The sequence below is a fragment of the Falco peregrinus genome, chromosome 7 (genome assembly GCF_023634155.1).
Source record: "Falco peregrinus isolate bFalPer1 chromosome 7, bFalPer1.pri, whole genome shotgun sequence".
In the NCBI taxonomy this organism is placed as follows: Eukaryota; Metazoa; Chordata; class Aves; order Falconiformes; family Falconidae; genus Falco; species Falco peregrinus.
In genome coordinates this window covers 56,360,049-56,369,267 of record NC_073727.1, presented here as the reverse complement: position 1 = coordinate 56,369,267, position 9,219 = coordinate 56,360,049, and the positions used below count along the sequence as shown (strand labels likewise).

The following is a 9,219-nucleotide window of genomic DNA, read 5'->3' as shown; positions in this document are numbered from 1 at the left end:
TTGGAATTGCTTTGGTTTGTCCAGAGATAATTTTTGATCCACCAGATGCTTGAGGTTCAATAACAAGGACAAAGTGTGGGAGAGATTCAGCAGCTTGCCACTGGGGTATTGACAAAGAAATGCAGCTACTGACAATTGGCAGTGCTTCCCTTTGTATCCCTGCTGTCAGTCGTACAATAATCCTCTTTGGCCTTTTGACTACTGAAAAGGATATTTTTCCTTATATTGGATATCATATGAAAGCTAGTAGTTGTAAACAGTCAGAATCCAGCTAAGATGTACCAAGAATTATTTGAGGGGAGTACTAGCCAGCTATTGCTGGTATACTAAGCCATCAGATCTTTTTGAAGCATGCCAAGTAAACATGCTGCAAAATCATTCACACAGTTGCACAGAGTTTTTAGGCAGAAGTGATATTCTGCAAGCTGGGATCCTGACTCCTCTCTGAATTCCAGTAGTTTTGAAAGGCGAAAAGCCCTGCAAGTTTGTGAAGTCACCTGTCCAATATGTGAGGCCAAAAGTAAAAATAGGACCCCTGACCTCTCCCTTCTTCCTCATTTAGACAATTTTCTCTGTAACCGTGGGTAAAGTGCAGTAGTGGAGTACTATTGCTATTAAGTGAAAAATTAGCTTTTACAGGAAGCCATGAAAATGAAAGTAATAATTAAATCTTCATATAACTTTAGGTTGTATTGTAAGTGTTTAGCTGAAAAATTCATCTTTAACTCATGGCCTGCAGCAATCACATCTGTTATATTTTAGGAACAGAAAGCTAATGAGGTGGAATCTGGAGTACTGAGCTTAATTGGGCTTGTTTTGATTAAGTGTATGTGCTGGGAATATTTTACACACTACTATAAATTGCAAAACAGTCAACATAAGCCACAAAATTTACAAAATCTATTGTGGGTAGTGTTAGAAAAAGGACTGTTTCCAATAAACAATAAATGGCAAAAGAAAATATCTGAGGTTTGATGAAACAAAGATGTACTTTAATTTGCCCTAATTAGTGGCTTTCTATGGTTGTAAATGCATTTCTCTCTCTTGTTCACATACATGAAAATACACATACAGTCACACACAAATGTGCTGTACGGTATAAAATTGTAACAGCTTTTCTTTGGGCTGGGTAGATTAAGACGGACTGGCAAAGGCATTTAAAACTGCATAATCCTTATACAAGCATGAACATTTGATGTATCCTTCAGATACTACATATTTAGCAGAAAGAATAATATTTTACAGCAGCTTTAAAAATATGTGTTTCATGGGGGTGGTGTGTGTATATGTGCAGTTTTTCTCCTGCCAATCCTTATCACTTTGGGCCATACTCTTAGATAATGTAAACCCGCATAACTTCATCGACTGCAGTACACTTTGCTGATCCATTCAATTTAGATCTGATCTCTCCAGGTCCCATGTGTATTCAAAACTTAGGAGGTGGAAAAAAATATAAGTAGTATATTTTATCAATATTAAAAATGGTTTTAAATTAATTTTCTAAACATTAAAAATGATACAAGCTGGATGCCTGTTATTTTGGTATCATCCATAACTAGAAACAGATGCTGACTCTTCAAAGTAAATTGCATATGAATGAAAAGTGGTTCTGCTTAGAGTGTAGTAAAAATCACACCAGAAATAGAAAAAAATGTCCAGTGCTTTCGTTAGTAGCTCTCAAAACAAACTTCAAGAAAAAAAATACCACCATTTTTGCACATGAGGAAAGTGAGACACCAAGAATTGGCTTGCAGAAAGCTGGTGACAGAGTCTCTTGAGTGATGATGATCTGTCCAGTGGCCACCTGATCTGTTTTAGTCTATGGAGAGGGTCATGAGCCACATAATAGGGTCATTTGACTTTTGAATCCTTCTCTGGTAACATGGGTTGAAGATTACAATGCCAACATCTTTACAACACTCATATATGTCAAGGTACTTTCTACAACTCAGATGTGGCTGTGCCATTCTATTGGGTTTGCATACCAAGGTTTGGGTAGCAGGGGGGCTACAGGGGTGGCTTCTGTGAGAAGCTGCTAGAAGCTTCCACCATGTCCAACAGAGACAATGCCAGCCGGCTACAAGATGGACCCGCTGCTGGCCAAGGCTGAGCCCAGCAGTGACAGCGGTAGCGCCTCTGGGGTAACGTGTTTAACAAGGGGAAAAAAAACGTGTGTGAAGAACTGCAGCCCGGCAGGGCCCCAGGCTGGGGCAGCCCGTGGAGGGCCCCCTGCCCTGGCAGGGCCCCGCGCTGGGGCAGGGCAGGGTGTGAGGAGCCTCCCCCGGAGGGGCAGGAGCGGCAGGGACAGCGCGGGAGGGACTGACCACAGCACCTGCTCCCTGTCCCCCTGCACTGCTCTGGCAGAGGAGGTAGAGGAAACTGAGAATGAAGTTAAGCTTGGGAAGAAGGGAAGGGTAAGGGGGAAGGTTTTTTTAATGTTTGGGTCTTATTTCTTATTATGCTACTCAGATTTGATTGATAATAAATAATTTTCCCAAGTCGAGTCTGTTTTGCCTGTGACAGTAGTTGCTGAGCGATCTCCCCCTGTCCTGATCTCAACCCACCAACCTTTTGTTATATTTTGTCTCCCCTGCCCAGCTGAGGAAGGGAGTGATAAAGTGATAGAGCAGCTTTGGTGGGCATCTGGCATCCAGCCAGTGTCAACCCACCACACTCATGTTGAGCCTTTTCAGCCGGTAAATATTTTCCCAAACCCCAAACCCAAATTTAAAAGTTAGGCTGAGATATTATATTTTTTTTAATTTCAGTGGAATTTGGTTATAAGGTTCATCAAGTCCTTTAAGATCTGAGCTTTGATCAATGAATGTTTCACTATATTGGCTAATAACTTAAGAATTCTTTGAGAGCTAGTAATTTCATTTTATCTGCTTACTGATTTTAGATATTTCAAAGCCTGTAGCCTGGAATACAGTTATTGCTAGATAAAGGAGACATTCCTGCAGATAAGTCTGTAAACAGTTCCTGATCTTCCTGGTATTCATACTGGCTTTTCTGTTCCACAGCTCACTAGGAGGTAATGGGGTAAACGCACTGACTATGGGAAGCACACTGAGTTTAAGGACAAATACTCTGCAGCCCTCCAGGAAAATGATGATCATAATGTTTTAAGAGGTTGCATTAAATTCTTCTGTCAAACCGAAAATCCCACTAGTGAACTGCATCTCCTTCCACTGGGGAGGAAGAACAGTATTTAAACACAGATAGACCTCCTATATACTACTACTACTACAGGCTAAGGGACTGCAGAACTAACGGGAAAGCAAAGTGCAGTACCTCAGGTTAGGTCTTGCTGGAGCAAGCTCCTTCACTGTGGAAAAAAGGTTCTGTCTCATGTCCACAGTTATTCAGGGCTTTGGCTTTACATATTTCATTCAGAACAGTGCACTGCTAGTGGTGCTGTGACCCCTAACACTATATTGTCTGATTGGTTCAATGATCACTCCGAGGAATGAGAACCACCTACCCTATTATCAGCTCCACCTCCTGGGGCTTCCCTTAAAGGGACTTCCATTCAAGTCTGGTCTAGAGCAACACATGCAATTACACTAGGAAGAATGAAAATGTGAAGGGGGCAGCCACTGCAGCTTCAGGTCATGAAATGATTGCTGGCTGTGATTAGGAAGAAATCCCCTCCTCTAAAATGAAGTATAATAGTGTTCATATCTAAGGATTCACAACTGGCCATTGTTAAAGATAGGATATTCCCTGTGTCCGTTCATACAGTCTCTGATTTCCGTCCTCTTCCCCTTTCAAAATGCAGCAAAGGAAAAGACAACTTTCAGAAACTTTCTATCTTCTCATTAAGAAAAAATAAAAATAAAAGGGGTAAAGGCGAAATAAATTTTACTACTTTGCTGCTCTGCTGCTCAACCTTCTGTCACAGCTTTTTCCTTTAAAAGTAATTTTGAATGTTCCTTTTTTTTCTTTTGCATAGGCAGTATTTAATGATTCTAGTATTTGATGTAAAAATTCTGAATTAATTTCACTGTATTGAGACTACTAAATATGATTTCTTTTTTAAGCATGTTGCTCTTGTGAAAGACTGGTCTCTAAGGACTGGCTGTCAGTCATCTCATAAAATAAAGGTTATTATTATTATTATCAGTGGTGAACAATAGCTGATGACTTCAAGTTGAAGAAAGGTCAAGAGACTAATCACTGATATGCTTTCAGCAGCTATCTTTTCTAGTCAGAACTTAAGCAATTATTAAAGGTATATTTTTTCAGCTTTAAAATTTATCCTGTTTTTCCTCATTGTCTGTGTATGTGCATGTATGTGCACACAAATCCATCTCAAGTTAGATTTTTTAGATCTGCCAAGTTTTACTCAGTCAAATGAACCAAACCCATAACCATTTCAGAATCTGGAATATGAATAATTGTGACAGTAATGCATTGTGTATCAGAGGGAGTAAGTGGATGGGGACTTCCTTTTTCTGTTAGCAGCTACCACATCTGCGGCATCCCTAAGCAAATTTGAATTCTCTAGCATGGGTCTTAAACCAAGACTCAATTACTCTGCTTCTGCTGGAATGCTGGGATTCACTGTGGTTTCCTGAGACCTTTGTTTTACAATTCATACACTCTAAAACTGGACCAGGTTTTCTGGAGATACATCCTTTTTCTTTTGATCTTGCAAACTATGGAGTATCAGTAATGTATGAAGCTGTTTAGATCTGTGAGACTGAACAGAGGTGGTAGGACATGCTGCCTTTCCTCAAACTTCAGTTAAAGCATGAGAAGTTTATATAAGTCAACAATGTCTTCCTTCAGACTGAAGAAGCTGGCCATGCTTGGAATCTGTAATGCAGTTGGAGACACAGCCTGACAGACTCGGAGAACTATTCAACCAAAGGCTGTCATCACCTGAATCCCTTCACTGTTTCTGAATGCGTTGTTGAAACTACTGAACAAGTCATTGTTGGTAAATGACTGTCTGAAATAGTTTATTTCTTCACTATAGATTTAACAGAAAATATTAGAGCAAGAGAAAAAGTAGGTGAAATTGATTTCATTTAACAATAACCTTCCAGCCTTGCTGCATGTCTCACTCAAATAACCTTTGTAACTAATTATAGTGGAGCCTGAAAATAAAGTACTTCTAGGCTGAAGGGTTTTAGAAGTCATCAAAATTATCCAGTGCTCAATAATGCCAAAATCCTATATGCTATTATGTTCTTGTGCCAGCAAGGCTGCCTGCAAGTTAACATCTATAGAACTATGAGTGGAACAAGATGCAAACATTGGTATCTTCAAATGTTATATTAATATCTAATGACATAATAGCAAGCTGGGAAATCAATAATTTCTAACTGCTATCTTCTTTTGACTGTATTAAATTCTGAGTGATTGTAATAATTGGTGGGTTTCCTTCTTTTTCAGGTCTGTTACTATATCCAGAAACTCAGCTTCATGCACTGTCCTGCCAGACTACTGTTTTTACCGCTTTGTCCCTTGAAAGATTAGAAGTATGCTTTCATGTTTGCTGGCTACTATCCTCTCTGATGCAGATTTACCATTACAAAAGGCCTCTCTGTCCCCCACTCCATTTGTCTTAGTTTGGGCAGCCTTTTAGATCCCTAGAAGTCAGGACTTAGACTGTTAACATCAAAGGGACTTGTCATTCTTAGAAAAAAGAGCCTAGATTCCTTCCTTTGCCACTTCCCAGATGATGCCCCTTGCTCATATATGCCTGAGTCTCTGTTTCTGTTGGTGTTCTTCCTTTATTTTATTGTAGTATCCCAAATATTCCTTTTTTTATATTTATTTAACTTTCAAGATACCAAATGCTCCATGCACATTGATGAAGAGGAAGTTTTGGTTTCTATGTTTAGTGACCTTCATTATATATTACAAGGTATATCTGTTTACTTGGGCTTTCTTCAAATCACTAGCTCCCAGCTGTAGACCATGCACCATCAGTGATTCATGGAGCACTCGCTGGAGGTCCATAGAGAACTTCCTAGCAAAGCACAGGTTCCTCTGCATTTCCAGCTGCTATCTTACATTAAAACAGATAAAGTTATACCAAATAGTTTCTGAATGCCACTATTCAAAGGAGGCAACTGCTGTTATTACACAGGGCTTATAATCTAGTTGTGAAATGTTTTAGTAGGAGAGGAAAGCGGGAGTCAAGGGGTTGAAATGTGACCCACACCCCAGAAAAGCTTGAGAACACTTGCTCTTTATAATTCCTCTGCCTCAGCTATGATCCTCTGATTGGCCTGTATGAAATATCCTTTTGAATCAAATAAAGTTTTATGATTTCTAAACTCTGATGGCTTTAATTTGCTGTAAATATTTCCAGAGATTATGATACTTTGTACAGCATACCTATAAATAAGTTCTATGACAGCCTCATTAATCAGGCTACATTTGAAAGCATTAGCCTTTTTCCCCCCGTGTTGAATCCATGGCTTATCTTTCCCCAGTTATAATTAGTATTCATTCAAATCAAAACTTTCTTTGCAAACTAGGGAGTTACACTGGGCCTGATCTAGACCTTCTTCATCCTTCAGCTGATATTTGAGAGGTGTTTGAAAACCTGACTCCACATTAGCATATTGCAAATGGACTCTATTTTAAGCAGAGGTAAGTCTACACAGAACAGTCTCAGTACTGTAAATCTTACTCTTTATATATTTAACTTAAACATACCTGGTTCTGAGAACAGAGCATGAATTGGCACCTTTATTTCCCTTGAGTAAAGTAGGTGCCCAAACAGGAAGATCAAATACCAATTTACTGGAAAAGAAGCCATTCCAAATTGGTCAGCACCTGGAAATCTTGCCCTTCCTATACAGGAAAGAATCATTAGTCCATTAAAAAATAATATAAACCCCTTATTTATAGTGGAATGTTTTCAAGGGGAGTTGGGAGAATGTCCCCACTCCAGATCAGCAGGAAACTTTGTCATTTGTGTTTTGAACACTGGGAGGTAAAGATATAAGAAGTAAACCCACTAGAGAAGAATATGGTTCCCAGAACTTCCATACTCCTTGCCACATGTTCTGATCTGTGGGCTAGTACATGCATTAGTGAGTTATTTTATGGAAACATTTACAAGTTAGTTATCAAAGCCCAAGGCTATGGTTTGTTAAGACATTTGGTTTGTCAGAAATATGGATTTAAAGCATAGACTTAAAAACGTAACTTTGAAAAAGACGTCAGTTCATTCAGTGCATATGAAAGGAGTAGAGGGTACAGGATAGGAACCTAAGTACATGCCTTGTGCTACTACTATTGTGCCAAACATAATGTTGCACAGAATTGCTTCCTAAACTCACCACTCTAATTTCTCTCTTCAATCAGTGGAGGACATATATTGTCACAGGGTGATTCATAAGGGACGTCTCTGCATAAGATGAAACAGCCTGCAGGGGTGCTTGACTCCATCAACAGTAAAAAGAAATAACATGAATAAGAAAATGGTGAATTTCTAGATAATCAGGTTATTTGAGATGAATCTAATCTTAGATTTGAAAACATTAGGATACTTAAGTAGAGGAGGACCTACTTGACTGGACTTGCATGTGAGATAGCTGATGAGTTTCTTGGTTCTACCAAGACATTGACACATGCGCAGAAGAACTTGCTCAGGGAACTTTCAGGTACTTTTAGAGGTCAGGAAGCAGATGAATAGTTTTCATGATCTTAATTTTGAATAAGCAGTTCAAATTTGTTTATACTTTTTCCATATTTTGCATTTCCTGTATCTTCCCAAGGGTACCAATATCTCAGACAGTCACTTCCTGAATTTCTCAGAGTACGTTCAGCTCTTGAATCTTTATGTGACAATAATGTGAAGAACTAGCATAAGTATTAAATATGATTCTTTGTATGGTGAATGTTGGGGAGGAGAACAGAAAGTAAAACAGATTGTCAGCTGACAGAGACAGCAGAGTGTGCCATGTAACACTCACTGGCAGTCTATCACATCAGGATTTGTGAAAAAACAATGAAGGATACTGGAATGCATTTCCCACCAGTGCTAGCACTGGAAATCAAGTAAAGGCAACCTTCACATCCATCTCCACCACCTTTTATGTCTGAATATATCCACAGATCTAACGCACTTCCCTTTAGTTGTTAACAAATGACAAATCTTGACAATACATCCTGATGTCCAGTATGGTTCTGTCCTCACCTAACCCAAAAGCTGTAGTGTCCTGTCAGATGTATGATGCACTGAAGTCTATTTCATACTTGTCTGGGAAAGCAGACAGTGCTTTTATACCTTTTCTTTTCCTTAACTTGAGAGTCAGGTAATGGGCAGGACTCTCAAATCAGGTGTGATGAAGACCAGTGGCTACAACTGAAAACGAAACTGTGAGCTGTGCTCTTCTGGAAATTTGGGTCGTAGGTATCCCTCTTCACATCCCATCATGTCAAGTCATGAAGGTGTTAAGTGATACCATCAGAAACAAGTAAATAAGATTTAAATTAATCTTTCTAAATAATAGGTCTTTGTATCTATTCAACAAAACTTCATAATATCAGGCTGGGTGAAGTTCTTGGCAGGTCTGTAACAAGGATTCCTGCTCCCACAGATGGACAACTGCTGAAATAGCAAGCCACTAAGAAGAGCACAAGACAGCTACAAAAAGGCACGATAAATTTTATGGAGGGAATAAAGAAAGTGAAAGCTGAACAGAGCTGGAAAATATCAGAAAGTAAAGAATTACAGTGGAGTTCTGATGGGTCTTCCTGTTCTGTCAGCTTCTCTTTTCAGAGTTAAATTTGGTGGAAATGAGCAATAGGAATTTTTTTGGTTTTGTTTTTGTCTGAGGTTGAAATTGGAAGGTGACTTTGTCTTTTATATGAGATGTTATGAGAAAATTCATGTGATGTGCACAGTCTGTGATGACTGAGAATGTTTGATCACAGGAAGAGAAGGCAAGGGGAGAGGAAAATTTTCAGGGTCAACTTCAGAAACTTTTAAGAATTAAATATTTTGAAACAAGTCTTAGAATTCTAATGAATATATTCTATACAATTTTATTATGGACTTTAATCTGTCCATGGATTTTTTGCTGATCCTTGTACTTATTAATTGCTGTAAATCATAGCAATATGCACAAAGGAATTAACAATGAGTTTACACTGTGCTCAGTCTAGTCGGAAACACTCTGCTCTCACCCATGCTTCAGTCAAGATGTGGGCAAAATGAGTTGTAAGATGCTATACTTAGCACCTAGC

At 39.0% G+C, this 9,219-nt stretch overlaps 1 long non-coding RNA gene across 1 annotated transcript; it reads left to right on the top strand.

Moving 5' to 3' along the window:
• The first annotated feature begins 2,305 nt into the window (after nucleotides 1–2,305).
• LOC114010336 (uncharacterized) lies at nucleotides 2,306–5,730 on the top strand. Its single transcript, XR_003551723.2, has 3 exons — nucleotides 2,306–2,414; nucleotides 4,795–4,945; nucleotides 5,404–5,730. It is a non-coding gene; the product is annotated as an uncharacterized LOC114010336 (long non-coding RNA).
• The last annotated feature ends 3,489 nt before the right edge of the window (nucleotides 5,731–9,219 follow it).